Here is a 15,424-nt window from a genome sequence, read left to right on the forward strand (position 1 = left end):
TAACAGCAACATGTTTTTGTATTTCGTGTAATATGATGTTTTAACTGCTACAATCTCAATTTCGTTTGTCTCTGTCCCTTCAAGTTCAATTTTTATCTAGGTTTGAAGAACATGACCCTCTAAATATATTTCATATTAAAAGAAGAAGGAAAATACGGATATTTAACACTTTTCAGCGTATTTTAGTTTCATTGATATTCGTAGAAGTCTGCATAAATATTAATTTTCCTAGTATGCACGTTAGCTTTCTAATATAAGCTTTAAATGCATATGTCGCGGGGCTCGTGTTTCCATGGTAACGCATTTTCTCTCATTTTTAAACAACTATGTATAAAAATAGGGGTTTTCGACGGCCTAAGTGGCATTCTGTTAATGACTAACATGGAATATTTGGGAAATATTAGAAGCAAAATACCATGCACTTTACATGGTACCCTAGTTTTCTTAAAGTTTACAGTAACCATGGCAACATAGATGTTTAAAATAGCTTATATCTTACTTTTTGTCGTAATTTCTTATAAAAAAATATTGAATAAGATTATCTTTCTAGTTACTGTAGCTTTAAAACATATTATTTCTAACGTAAGTTATATTTTCTTGTTATTTGCATTTATTCAAACAAATTTTACAGCTTAGAATACATACGGCAGTACCCCTCGCCTGGCATTTTTCATGGAAAAATCGTTCAGCATGTTGATATTATTCTTATGGATATTGTTGAAATGAAAATAAAAAGCCGAAGTTGTGTTTCTTAAATAGACCAGTGTCAACGCTTTTGAATTTTACATTTAGATACATAGGTCACGGGCTTCGTTTCCATGGTAACATCAATTAAATTTAAGGAATCACATTTTTCTACTAAAAATTGAACAGTTTTAGATCTTATTTTAGTATATAAGTAACAAATTATCAATGGAACCTGAAAAATAGGTAATACAAATCAAACTGCTAGATTTTTTTATTTGAAAATGGCCGTTACAAGTAACCTTTCATCCAACTATATTCCAAATAACATTGGTTACCATCATCCATTTTCTTACAATCCGCATAACGTTTCAATATAACTACATAAAAGAAGCAAAATATTGATGATTATTCAGAGCAAAAGATTCATAACAAATATTTCAGCAAATATTTGTTATTTGAAGATAGTTAAAATAAAGAAAATGCACAGAAATACGTACTTTCAAGATAAAAGCTATTAATTTTGCGCGGTAACTGACACGTAACGTCATGACGTCAATGACGTCATTTTAAGGCAACATTGTTTTGAAGCGTTTCTGCGGCGATTGATTAATTATTTCTGCATTATTAAACCATAAAGTAACAGATCGGAGGCAGGTTTATGATTTGTTTTCAGGAGAATGAATATACAAACACATTTAATTTGTCGTAAACGTCGTCGTAAATCGTCACGTTAGCTTCCGGTTGGACATGCGCACATACAAATATGAAGGTAACCTACCTCCTTAAGAAAAATCATAGAATACTGTGTGCCAAATAGAGAACGATCCACTGGAGTCCAGTAGTATATAATGATTTCTTCTGTTGTGGAAACAAATATTCTTTTTTTTTTTGCTGTTGTATTTTCATTGTGATTTTTTTTTGTATAACAGTTTTAACACTGTTTCTTGTTTAAGGTGTGCTTCTTATCCTTTATGTTATTTATATGAAATATTTTAATAAATACATTTTCAGTAGATTATTTGAGCCATTTTATTTAAAAAAAAATTCAGTATTCTGCTGTATGTGACAAAAGATGTTTTGTGTATTCAACATTTTGATTTTTAGCTTAGGTGGGTGGTCCAGCATCCATCATCCTTTGTCAGTCTTATTGCATCAACATTTTTAGCTCATCTGATTCTTTGAGAGAAAAAAATGAGTTATTGTCATCACTTGATCGGCGTTGGAGTTGCCTCAGGTTAAGTTTCATGTTTAGGTCAGCTTTTCTCTGAAAGTATGAAAGCTATTGCTTTAAAACTTGCAACACTTGTTCACCATCAATAACATAACTCTGTCCTGCTTTTTGCCCCCTTTTGGACTTAGGAAATATCAGATTTCTTGGTTAAGTTTTGCATTTAGGTCAACTTTTCTCTTTAACTGTCAAAGCTATTGCTTTAAAACTTATTTGCCATTAAAAGCTGACGTGGCACAGCAAGTACCGTAACTCTGCATTGCTTTTTTGCAAGAATTATGGCCCCTTTTGGACATAGAAAATGATTTTCCTTAAGGACAATATTTCTATTATACAGAGACAAAAAAATCAGATGAGTGCTGCACCTGCAAGGCGGTGCTCATGTTACTTAAACATCTCCTCTGAAACTATCCGTCACAATTACACCAGACTTTGTCAGTAACATCTTGGCATGGACCTCCATCAGATTTGTTCAAATGGATCACTTTGGCTCCTTTTAGGGGCCACCAAAGCTTAAAAGTTCCTCACAAAAGTCTGTTCAAATGAGGGCAGTTAGCCAGCCCCCTTTTAGGGGCTGCAAGAGCTTAGGACAGAAATATTGCATATCTTTTCATGAACTACTGGGTGGATCTTCATCAAACTTTTTCTGTATCATTATAAGGTCATCTCCCAAGTTTGTTTAAATGGGGATGCTTGGTCTCTTTTACATACATGTTAAGTTTCCCGGATCGTCCGGGAGTCTCACAGATTTTTGGTCAATCCCTGGGACATACGGAAATCAATTATTTCTCCCGGAAATCCAAAATTCCAGGCTAATGGAAAAGGAAAAACTTTAAAAATCTTCTTGTCCAAAACCACAGGGCCTAGGGCTTTGATAACTGGTGTGTAGCATCATCTCATGGTCCTCTACCAAAATTGTTCCAATTATCTCCCTAGGGTCAAATATGGCCCCGCCCGGGGGTCACATGGTTTATATAGACTTATATAGGGAAAACTTTGAAAATCTTCTTGTACAAAACCACATGGCCTAGGGCTTTGATATTTGGTGTGTAGCATCATCTAGAGGTCCTCTACCAAGATTGCTCAAGTTATCCCCCTAGGGTCAAATGTGGCCCTGCCGCAGGGGTCCCAAGTTTTACATAGACTTATATAGGAAAAAAAAGTTTAAAAATCTTCTTGTCTGAAACCACAACACTTAGACCTTTGATATTTGGTTTGTAGCATTGTCTTATGGTCCTCAACCAAAATTATTCAAATTGTACCCCTTGGGTGAAAAGAGGCCCTGCCCTGGGGGTCCCAAGTTTTATATAGACTTATATAGGAAAAAAATTTAAAAATCTTCTTGTCTGAAACCATACAACCTAGGCTTTTGATATTTGGTATGCTGCATTGTCTAGTAGTCCTCTACCAAAATTGTTCAAATTATGCCCCTGGGGTTAAAAGAGGCCTCACCCTGGGGTCACTTAGTTATTATGCGAGTTATTTAGGAAAAATACTTAAAAAATCATCTGATCCTATTTCCAAGACTGTTTAATTATAATTACCTGATGACCCCAAGTAATATGATGTCACTTGACTGTGACCTTGACCTACTGACCTACTTTCTTGTTTTTTAAGATACAGCCTTGAAATTTTGATGACATACACAGTTTTGCACACAAATCGTAAAACTGAATCTGATTGACCATGAATTTGACCTACTGACTTTCTTAATATAGAGATAGGCCCTAAAATTTTCAATGATAGAATTACATTAAATAAAGTCTAGAAATTAATTTCCAAGTCCTTGAAATAACCAAAAATGATTTTACAAATGTGAAGTTTATGATAGTTTTGTTAATATCAATAACAGAAGTTTTAATTTTTAATTTAAAGTTGTGATCCACAAAGAATGACAACTCTTGCCTTGGGCTAGTACTTATAAGTAGAGATCTATTAGTTTACTTCCCTTGCAATTACACAATTGAGTGGAAAATGAAAACTGTTTAAGACACAACATCATACTTTTTTGCACAACAAAATCATTAAGGATTTATTCATTTGTGTTTGATTTACCCCTCAAGACATGGTTCCTATGATTCTGTCAACTTAAATATGGTAAAAAATTAACTTTTAACAAGCCAATAATAAAACGAAGTACCAGTAGGTAAATAATAGTGCAGATAATACAGTTTTGCTTGTATCAAAATGTCACAATAGATCCACTTTTGTAATACAGAACACCTGATAGGATTAGTAAAGGTGCAATTATATTGATCTCTATTTCCTATGCCTACTTAATATTTTATCATCAGTTTGACATTTGAAACATGTAGCTCATATTACTCATTTGAGCGATCAAGGGTCATCATGACCCTCTTGTTTGTCAATTGGGGACGCTTAGATATATATCGGTATATCTCACTTGAAGTATGGTTATTGTTTTTGATGACTACTTTAAAACTAAACTGCTCTCTAGAACAATTTTGTTTCTGTGTTAAATTTTTGTATTCAAATAACAGGAGTGTGTATATATATATATATATATATCTATTCAAATATCAGAATGCTAAATTTTCAACATTTTTTAGTACAAATCACACCTTATTGTAAATGTAGAAGTTGTTGGTTGTAGACAGTTATCAGTTTTAACGATATGGTATGATAAAGTTATTAAATCTGAATATATTCTGATACCTGTTGATGTCTTGGTTAGTACTCCATTATTTAGTTACATTCATCTGTTTTTATCTATTATTTTTGCTATTTGAAAGTGAAAGTTTGTGCAAACTTTGGTAAGGTATTAAATCAGCCAAATTTCTTTAGGATGTTTGTGTAAATCTTAATAAATTGACAGTGGTGCAGACAAAAAAGGTGTGAAAAGCTGTCAACTGAGCAAGATAATTAGCTAGTAAAAGGCATCTCAGATCATGATTATTACACTCTGTGGGGAATAAATATTACTCTGCACATTGATTATCAATATCAACAGAACAGGTCATAGATTCTACACAAAATCTATCCAAATAACAGGAAAACTTTAATTGGAATTATATAGATATTGATTGATACTTTGTATCCAAATAAGTGGAATATTCCAATAATCAGTATTCAAGTAAGTGGAATCTACTGTATATACCTTTTTAGCTCATGATGAGGTATTGTGATCACGCTGTGTCTGTCATGCGTCTGTCAGTCATCAACAATTGTGTTTAAACACCATCTCCTCTAAAACCACTGAATGGATTTTGAAGAAACTTGGCCATGATGTTCCTTATGTGATCCACTACCAAAGTTGTTCAAACGGTTCTGCTTGATTGCACATAGGGGCTGCCAGAGCTAAAAATAGAAAAAAACTTCAAACGACATCTCCTTCTAAACCAATGGTACAATTTTTAAATAAGTTCACACAAATGGTCCTTATGTCACCCTTTACCAAGATAGTTCAAATTATTCCAATTCGTCAAAAAACATGGCCACCAGGAGGTGTGGTCACCTTTCCCTATATGTATATTATAGTGGAAACTTTAAAAATCTTCTTGTGTGAAACTCTTAGCCCGATTTTAAAATAATTTAATAAAAATGGTCCTTGTGTGACCCTCTACCAAGATTATTCAAATTATTTGGATTCGTCAAAAAACATGGTGGCCAGGGGGCATGGTCACTTTTCCCTATATATATATATAGTGGAAATTTTTAAAAAATCTTCTGTGAAACTGCTGGCCCGATTTTAAAATAATTTTGCACAAATGGTCCATGTGTGACCCTTTACCAAGATTGTTGAAACTATACTGATTTGTCAAAAAACATGGCTGCCAGGGGGCGTGGTCACTTTTTCCTATATATATATATATAGTAGAAATTTTAAAAATCTGCTTGTGTGAAACTGCTGGCCCGATATAAAAAATAATTTTACACAAATGGTCCTTATGTGACCCTTTCACAAGATTGTTCAAATTATTCCGATTCGTCAAAAAACATGGCTGCCAGGGGGCGTGGTCACTTTTCCCTATATGTATATAGTAGAAACTTAGAAAAGTTTCTTGTATAAAACTGTTAGCCCAATTTTAAAATAATTTCACACAAATGGTCCTTGTGTGACCTTCTACAAATAGTGTTCAAAATTTTTTGATTCTTTAAAAAACATGGACGCCAGAGGGCGTGGTCACTTCTCATCAACACATCTCCTCCAAAACCACTGAATGGATTTTGATGAAACTTTACACAAATGATCTCTGGGTAGCCCTCTTTTAAAGTTGTTCAATGGTTCTGGTTCCTTGAACATATGGGTCTTTTTGGTTAGAAATAGGTTTTCAGCTATCAGACTATAGAAGTCTTTCTCTGTAGAGCTTTGATATTTGGCATGTGATATAAGGGTGTGACTCTCTACCATAATTGTCCAAATTATTACCTGAAGGTAAAAAATGACCCTGCCCCTGTGTGTGACATGTACTTACTGTAGGCTTATATATAAGAAACTTTGAAAATCTTCCCCGAATCAATAATAGGTAGAGTCTTGATATTTGGCATTGTGATGTCAACCATAACTGTTCAAATTATTGCCCTAAGTACAAAAATGTTAGTGACATGTATATAATATACTTTTATTATGCTAACATAGAAGAAACCTAACTTTGTACTTGTACCAGTATGTTACACAAACACACTTGAAGCCTTGTAAACAGGTGAGTGTTTTAGGGTCAATGACCCTCTTGTTACAGTGTTTGTTACTTGTACCACACTATCTCCATTCTACAGGTATCAATCAGTAAAATATTGTTACAATGAAATTTTTAAGCGTATTTGTTTTTAAAACTTTTAATCAGTCTACTAGTGACTTTATCCTATCAGAGCGTTTTGATATATATTACTTTATCAAAAGTCCAGATATATTTGGCAGACTTTGAATAATGGTCCATTCATAAAATTAAGATTCTAACAAAGGTTCATTCGGTAAATTGATTTAATTTATTCCAGAGATAAAAAGCTGTGATTTTAGAATTTCTAACCGTGTATCAGAGAAAAAAGTTGTGATTTTAACATTTCTAACCTTGCATCTGTCATTTTAATCTGTTTAATTATGTCTCCCACCACACAGTGGTGTGAGAGACATTTTGATTTACTCCTGTCTGTTTGTCTGTCTGTCACAAAGCTTGTCCGCACTCCAAGTCGAACATTTCTCATCCGATCTTCACCAAACTCGAACAAAATGTGTTTGACCATAAGACCTCGGCCAAGTTCGATAACTAGCCAACTTGGCTAAGGCACTTCGGAATTATGGCCCTTGAACATAGTTACCAACACTACCGGTGCAGCATTGTAGACTGGTTACTCCAACACTACCGATACAGCATTGTAGACCGGTTACTCCAACATGTGAATACCAATAGGCCACAAACAGTATAAAAATACAGACTTACTATTCAGATGATTAGGCAGTTTGTGGGAGACATGCGCTTTTCTCAAAAGCACCTCTAGCTTATTTAGAATATTCATAGCATTATTATCCTTCCTTTCTCTTGCTTTGCAGCTGTAGAAATGATTTTAAAAATTTGTATTTATTGTTATGCCCCCCCCCCCCCCCTTGAAGAAGGATGGATATATTGTTTTGCAGATGTCTGTCGGTATGTAGACCAATCCGTTTCAGGATGATAACACAAGAATGCTTGGGTCTAGGATCATGGAAGTTGATGGGAGGTTGGTCATGACCAGTAGATAACCCTTATTGATATTGAGGTCAGTATGTCAAAGGTCAAGGTCACATTGACCAGGAACAGTTAAATAGTTTCCAGACAATAACTTGAGAACGCTTGGGCCTAGGATCATGAGACTTCATAGGGAGTTTGATCATGACCAGCAGATGACAGCTATTGATTTTGAGGTCAGTAGGTCAAAGGTCACATTGATGCAGAACAGTAGAACTTTTTTGCCAAATAACTAGAGAATGTTTTGGTTTAAGATCCCATTTGATACAGAGGTCACTTATGACTGGTAAATGACCAATAATTATTGATTTCAGGTCAGTATGTCAAATGTCCAATGCACAGTGACCAAATGATTTCTGTTCCTTGTGCAGTTACTGAATGCATCATGGGGGGCATTTCGTGTTCTGCGAGCTCTTGTTGACCCACATTGTGCGAATCATAAGAAAACTATGAATGAAAATTTTGGAAATATTTAATTGAATTAAAGCTTTAAACTGTTTGCTTTTTCTTCCTGTCAGATTTCATAACACATTGTTATTCCACTCTGATATTCTGTAATAAAGTTTTTTTATCCAAATGTCTTTGTTTCTAAAGATGGTTGGTCCCTTGTAATGGAATTCTTCTTACAAACTGTGCTCAGCTAAGAACATGAAAAGCCTTTCCATTCATTAGAGTCTGAATTCCAACCTTTGCCTTTCACATAAGATCATGTTGCTCTTATTTGGGAAAGCTTCAAATTTAAGCTGACACTGGGAGTTTTAAAATGTTACTGGATCTACTGTGAAATCATTAATATTCGTTGGGGACTAATTTTCATGGATTTCGTGGTTGAGTCAAACCACGAAATTTAACTCCAACGAACAAGTAAAGTTCCTATTTATTTTATGTTCAAAAGTCGAAATCCTCGAATTCATATCCCCACGAAATTGCCGTTTTGACTTCTGAAGAACTGGAGTTGCCAGGCGACCGGGAAGAGCAGCATCGCTGTGTCTTCCAGGCAACAAATGATCTCTGAAGAACTGGAGTTACCAGGCGACTGGGAAGAGCAGCATCACTGTGTCTTCCAGGCAACAAATGATCTCTGAAGAACTGGAGTTGCGAGGTGAGGGTGAGGACCAGCATCCCTTCATCTTCCAGTGAACAAGGGACATCTGAATAACTGGAATTTGGCAGCAAAGGGGAGGACCAGCAACAGTGAATGCTAAAATAAGTCAAACTACTATGAACATCAGACTTTTTAGCTCACCTGTCACAAAGTGACAAGGTGAGCTTTTGTGATCGCGCGGTGTCCGATCACAAATCCGATCTAGAGGTCACATTTTTCATGGGATCTTTATGAAAGTTGGTCAGAATGTTCATCTTGATGATATCTAGGTCAAGTTCGAAACTGGGTCACGTGCCATCAAAAACTAGGTCAGTAGGTTTAAAAATAGAAAAACCTTGTGACCTCTCTAGAGGCCATATATTTCACAAGATCTTCATGAAAATTGGTCAGAACGTTCACCTTGATGATATCTAGGTCAAGTTCGAAACTGGGTCACGTGCCATCAAAAACTAGGTCAGTAGGTCTAAAAATAGAAAAACCTTGTGACCTCTCTAGAGGTCATATATTTCACAAGATCTTCATGAAAATTGGTGTGAATGTTCACCTTGATGATATCTAGGTCAAGTTCGAAACTGGGTCACGTGCCATCAAAAACTAGGTCAGTAGGTCTAAAAATAGAAAAACCTTGTGACCTCTCTAGAGGCCATATATTTCAAAAGATCTTCATGAAAATTGGTCAGAACGTTCACCTTGATGATATCTAGGTCAAGTTCGAAACTGGATCACGTGCCTTCAAAAACTAGGTCAGTAGGTCTAAAAATAGAAAAACCTTGTGACCTCTCTAGAGGCCATATATTTCACAAGATCTTCATGAAAATTGGTCAGAACGTTCACCTTGATGATATTTAGGTCAAGTTCGAAACTGGGTCACGTGCCTTAAAAAACTAGGTCAGTAGGTCAAATAAAAAAGAAAAACCTTGTGACCTCTCTAAAGGCCATGTTTTTCATGGGATCTGTATGAAAGTTGGTCTGAATGTTCGTCTTGATGATATCTAGGTCAAGTTCGAAACTGGGTCACGTGCGGTCAAAAACTAGGTCAGTAGGTCTAAAAATAGAAAAACCTTGTGACCTCTCTAGAGGCCATATATTTCATGAGATCTTCATGAAAATTGGTCAGAATGTTCACCTTGATGATATCTAGGTCAAGTTCGAAAGTGGGTCACATGCCTTCAAAAACTAGGTCAGTAGGTCAAATAACAGAAAAACCTTGTGACCTCTCTAGAGGCCATATTTTTCATGGGATCTGTATGAAAGTTGGTCTGAATGTTCATCTTGATGATATCTAGGTCAAGTTCGAAAGTGGGTCACGTGCCATCAAAAACTAGGTCAGTAGGTCAAATAATAGAAAAACCTTGTGACCTCTCTAAAGGCCATATTTTTCATGGGATCTGTATGAAAGTTTGTCTGAATGTTCATCTTGATGATATCTAGGTCAAGTTTGAAACAGGGTCATGTGCGGTCAAAAACTAGGTCAGTAGGTCTAAAAATAGAAAAACCTTGTGACCTCTCTAGAGGCCATACTTTTGAATGGATCTCCATAAAAATTGGTCAGAATGTTCACCTTGATGATATCTAGGTCAAATTTGAAACTGGGTCACATGCCTTAAAAAACTAGGTCAGTAGGTCAAATAATAAAAAAACCTTGTGACCTCTCTAGAGGCCATACTTTTCATGGGATCTGTATAAAAATTGGTCAGAATGTTCATCTTGATGATATTTAGGTCAGATTTGAAACTGGGTCAACTGCGGTCAAAAACTAGGTCAGTAGGTCTAAAATTATTAAAATCTTTTGACCTCTCTAGAGGCCATATTTTTCAATGGATCTTCATGAAAATTGATCTGAATGTTCACCTTGATGATATCTAGGTCAATTTCGAAACTGGGTCACGTGCGATCAACAGCTAGGCCAGTAGGTATAAAAATAGAAAAACCTTGTGACCTCTCTAGAGGCCATATTTTTCATGAGATTTTCATGAAAATTAGTGAGAATGTTCACCTTGAAGTTCAAAACAGGGTCACGTACCTTCGAAAACTAGATCAATAGGTCAAATAATAGAAAAACCTTGTGACCTCTCTAGAGACCATATTTTTCAATGGATCTTCATGAAAATTGGTCAGAATTTTTATCTTGATAATATCTAGGTAAAGTTCAAAACTGGGTCACATGAGCTCAAAAACTAGGTCACTATGTCAGATAATAGAACAAGAGGACCATGATGGTCCTGAATCGCTCACCTTCCCACATGACCCAGTTTTGAGAATGACGTCGTTTTTTCTATTATTTGACATAGTGAACTAGTTTTTGAGCTCATGTGACCCAGTTTTGAACTTGACCTAGATATTATCAAGATAAAAATTCTGACCAATTTTCATGAAGATCCATTGAAAAATATGGTCTCTAGAGAGGCCACAGGGTTTTTCTATTATTTGACCTATTGACCTGGTTTTTTATGGCACGTGACCCAGTTTCAAACATGACCTAGATATCATCAAGGTGAACATTCTGACCAATTTTTATGGAGATCCATACACAAGTATGGCCTCTAGAGAGGTCACAAGGTTTTTCTATTTTTAGACCTACTGACCTAGTTTTTGACCGCACGTGACCCTGTTTCAAACTTGACCTAGATATCATCAAGATGAACATTCAGACCAATTTTCATACAGATCCCATGAAAAATATGGCCTTTAGAGAGGTCACAAGGTTTTTCTATTATTTGACCTACTGACCTAGTTTTTGAGGGCACGTGACCCACTTTCGAACTTGACCTAGATATCATCAAGATGAACATTCAGACCAACTTTCATACAGATCCCATGAAAAATATGGCCTCTAGAGAGGTCACAAGGTTTTTCTATTATTTGACCTACTGACCTAGATTTTGACGGCACGTGACCCACTTTCAAACCTGACCTAGATATCATCAAGGTGAACGTTCTGACCAATTTTCATGAAGATCCCATGAAATATATGGCCTCTAGAGAGGTCACAAGGTTTTTCTATTTTTAGACCTACTGACCTAGTTTTTGAAGGCACGTGACCCAGTTTCGAACTTGACCTAGATATTATCAAGATGAACATTCAGACCAACTTTCATACAGATCCCATGAAAAATATGGCCTCTAGAGAGGTCACAAGGTTTTTCTATTATTTGACCTACTGACCTAGTTTTTGAAGGCACGTGACCAAGTTTCGAACTTGACCTAGATATCATCAAGGTGAACGTTCTGACCAATTTTCATGAAGATCTTATTAAATATATGGCCTCTAGAGAGGTCACAAGGTTTTTCTATTTTTAGACCTACTGACCTAGTTTTTGATGGCATGTGACCCAGTTTCGAACTTGACCTAGATATCATCAAGGTGAACAATCTGAATAATTTTCATGAAGATCTTGTGAAATATATGGCCTCTAGAGAGGTCACAAGGTTTTTCTATTTTTCGACCTACTGACCTAGTTTTTGATGGCACGTGACCCAGTTTCGAACTTGACCTAGATATCATCAAGTTGAACATTCTGACCAATTTTAATGAAGATCTTGTGAAATATATGGCCTCTAGAGAGGTCACAAGGTTTTTCTATTTTTAGACCTACTGACCTAGTTTTTGACGGCACGTGACCCAGTTTCGAACTTGACCTAGATATCATCAAGATGAACATTCTGATCAACTTTCATACAGATCCCATGAAAAATGTGACCTCTAGAGAGGTCACAAGCAAAATTTTACGGACGCACGGACGCATGGACGACGGACGCCGCGCGATCACAAAAGCTCACCTTGTCACTTTGTGACAGGTGAGCTAAAAAACGACGTCATACTCAAAACTGGGTCATGTGGGAAGAGGTGAGCAATTCAGGACCATCATGGTCCTCTTGTTTGTTGTGTGTTATTGTCACAATCATAAACAATATGGCGATTTTCCAGCTTTTGGCAGAGGAAGAAGACCCCATATGCACCTCTGGCTATTGACCTTCTGTAAGCAAGCTGAATGGCTTCATCACACGAAAGAATTCTACACCCCAAGCGAGGTTTCAAACCCACAGAGGTTAGAGGAAATTGATTCAAGGTCAGTGACTTTAACCACTCAGCCAAGGAGGCCCTGTTGAGCCCTATATGCCACAGAGCAAATATGTAACACGTGTGTGATATAATCGACCATAAAATTGACATTAATTTGTCTAATGTGACATATTCGTCAGGTCATTTCTGACATTTACGTATAGGTTATAGATCATTTATTGACTGTCTAATGCAATTAGTTTGCCGAAATGGAGCACAGAAAAAGTAATAACTCAATTTATAGTAAGCATACTCGGGGGGGGGGTATTTTTAGACCAGTAGTGGTAATTGACGTCCGGTTTACATTTGAATTTAAAGAACAATAGGAAAAATTGGATATATGTAAACAGCAACAATTAGTGCACTCCCCGTTCAATGTTGTATTTAAATAGTGGAGATAATACAAAGAGAGGTAAAACTTGAATTATGGAAGTACAGCTTGCATTAAAAAAGAAGAAGAAAAAACTACACAATTTGATATTTATATACTTGGTCCGTTCATTATATAGACACATTATTTCTTGTATGCAGTCCCTGTTTTGGCAGTGAATACTCGCTAATTTTGTACTGCTTCATGGTTACTTCATGATGAAGTGGACCAATTTTTTAGCTCGACTATTCGAAGAATAGGGGAGCTATCCTACTCGCCCCGGCATTAGTGTGAGCGTCACACAAATAAAGTTTTCGTACCACCCCAAACATTTTCAAAGTCCATTGAAATATTGCTTTCATATTTTGCATACTTGTTTACCATCATGACCCCAGTCTGTAAAAAGGAGGAGGCAACTCTATCAAGCATTTTGACTGAATTATGGCCCCTTTTCAACTTAGAATAAATGTTAAAGTTTGCGTACCACCCCAAATATTTGCCAAGTCCATTGAGATATTGCTTTCATATTTTGCATACTTGTTTACCATCATGACCCCAGTCTGTAAAAAGGAGGAGGCAACTCTATCAAGCATTTTGACTGAATTATGGCCCCTTTTCGACTTAGAATATGCATATTGTAATGTTAGTTTTACTCATTGCTTATATTATACTATCAAGCACTGAGAATGGTCGAGCGCGCTGTCCACTGACAGCTCTTGTTTAGTTATGAAATAATATGAAAACAAGTTAAAGCATATCAAAAGTTTCTTCTAGGGCACATCTATATAAATATTATAATGTTCATCTTGTAAAATTTTGGTTGCAATGTCTAGGGATAGACCGTTAAATTTTCAGTGATAGAAATACATTAAATAAAGTCTAGAAATTGATTTCTAAGTCCTTGGAATAACCAGAAATGATTTTACAAATGTGAAATTTATGATAGTTTTGTTAATATCATTAATAGAAGTTTTAATATTTAATTTAAAGTTGTGATCAGTGAAGAATGACAACTCTTCCCTTACTTATAAGCAGAGATATCTATTAGTTTACTTCCCTTGCAATTACACACAAATGAGAGGAAAATGAAAAACGGTTTAAGAAACGATACAAGTAAAATTTTGATGCAGAGCATCAAGTCGCCGGAGATCTGTCGGCTAATATTTTTGAAGATTGGATTGAAAAAAGGCGAATAAAGCAATAACTGCTATTGCAGTGCATTGCATGCCATTGAAAGGCTGAAAAAACAGCATATATTTTTCACATTTTCAAACAATAAATGCAAAAGATTTCTTGTAACCGAAACATTTCGACCGAAAGGCCAATAGTTTGACAATAAAGTAAATAAAATCACGAAATTTAATGATTTTCATTATATAGACTGTGTTACTTCCCTTGTCTTACAGACAATAGACAGTCATGGAATTGGACTGTGTTACTTCCCTTGTCTTACAGACAATAGACAGACACAGAATTTGCCCTTGGACTGTGTTACTTCCCTTGTCTTACAGACAATAGACGCCCCATGTGGTTCTGGGATGATCTGTGTATGAAAAGAATTGAAACCACTGCCTTACCCTTGCATGATCGTAAGAGGCGACTAATAGGGTCTTAAGACTTGGTTTTGCAGTAACTCTGTGATTCCAGCAGGTTTGCAAATTTTGATTCCATACCTCATGTTTTTAGCTCACCTGAGCAATGCTCAGGAGAGTTTTTCTGATCGCTCGATGTCCGGCGTCTGTCGTCCGTCGTCTGTCGTCTGTCGTCTGTCGTCCGTCGTCTGTCAACATTTAGCTTGTGTATGCGATAGAGGCTGTATTTTTCAATTAATCTTCATGAATATTGGTCAGAATGATAACCTTGATGAAATCTAGGCCGAGTTCGAAAATGGGTCATCTCGGGTCAAAAACTAGGTCACTAGGTCAAATCAAAGAAAAACCTTGTGTATGCGATAGAGGCTGTATTTTTCAATTAATCTTCATGAATATTGGTCAGAATGATAACTTTGATGAAATCTAGGCCGAGTTCGAAAATGGGTCATCTCGGGTCAAAAACTAGGTCACTAGGTCAAATCAAAGAAAAACCTTGTGTATGCGATAGAGGCGGTATTTTTCAATTAATCTTCATGAATATTGGTCAGAATGATAACCTTGATGAAATCTAGGCCGAGTTTGAAAATGGGTCATCTCGGGTCAAAAACTAGGTCACTAGGTCAAATCAAAGAAAAACCTTATGTATGCGATAGAGGCTGTATTTTTCAATTCTTGTTCATGAATTTTGGTCAGAA

At 36.0% G+C, this 15,424-nt stretch overlaps 1 protein-coding gene across 1 annotated transcript in view; it reads left to right on the forward strand.

The window, feature by feature from the left end:
• Window positions 1-8,176, forward strand: part of LOC123537942 (bax inhibitor 1-like) — a 146,600-nt gene extending 138,424 nt beyond the window's left edge. Inside the window, exon 10 of the transcript XR_008368496.1 lies at window positions 1,470-8,176. The gene's annotated coding sequence lies outside the window, so the exon portion shown is untranslated. The remainder of the gene's footprint in view (window positions 1-1,469) is intronic.
• The last annotated feature ends 7,248 nt before the right edge of the window (window positions 8,177-15,424 follow it).

This window comes from Mercenaria mercenaria, chromosome 18 (assembly GCF_021730395.1).
Source record: "Mercenaria mercenaria strain notata chromosome 18, MADL_Memer_1, whole genome shotgun sequence".
NCBI lineage: Eukaryota > Metazoa > Mollusca > Bivalvia > Venerida > Veneridae > Mercenaria > Mercenaria mercenaria.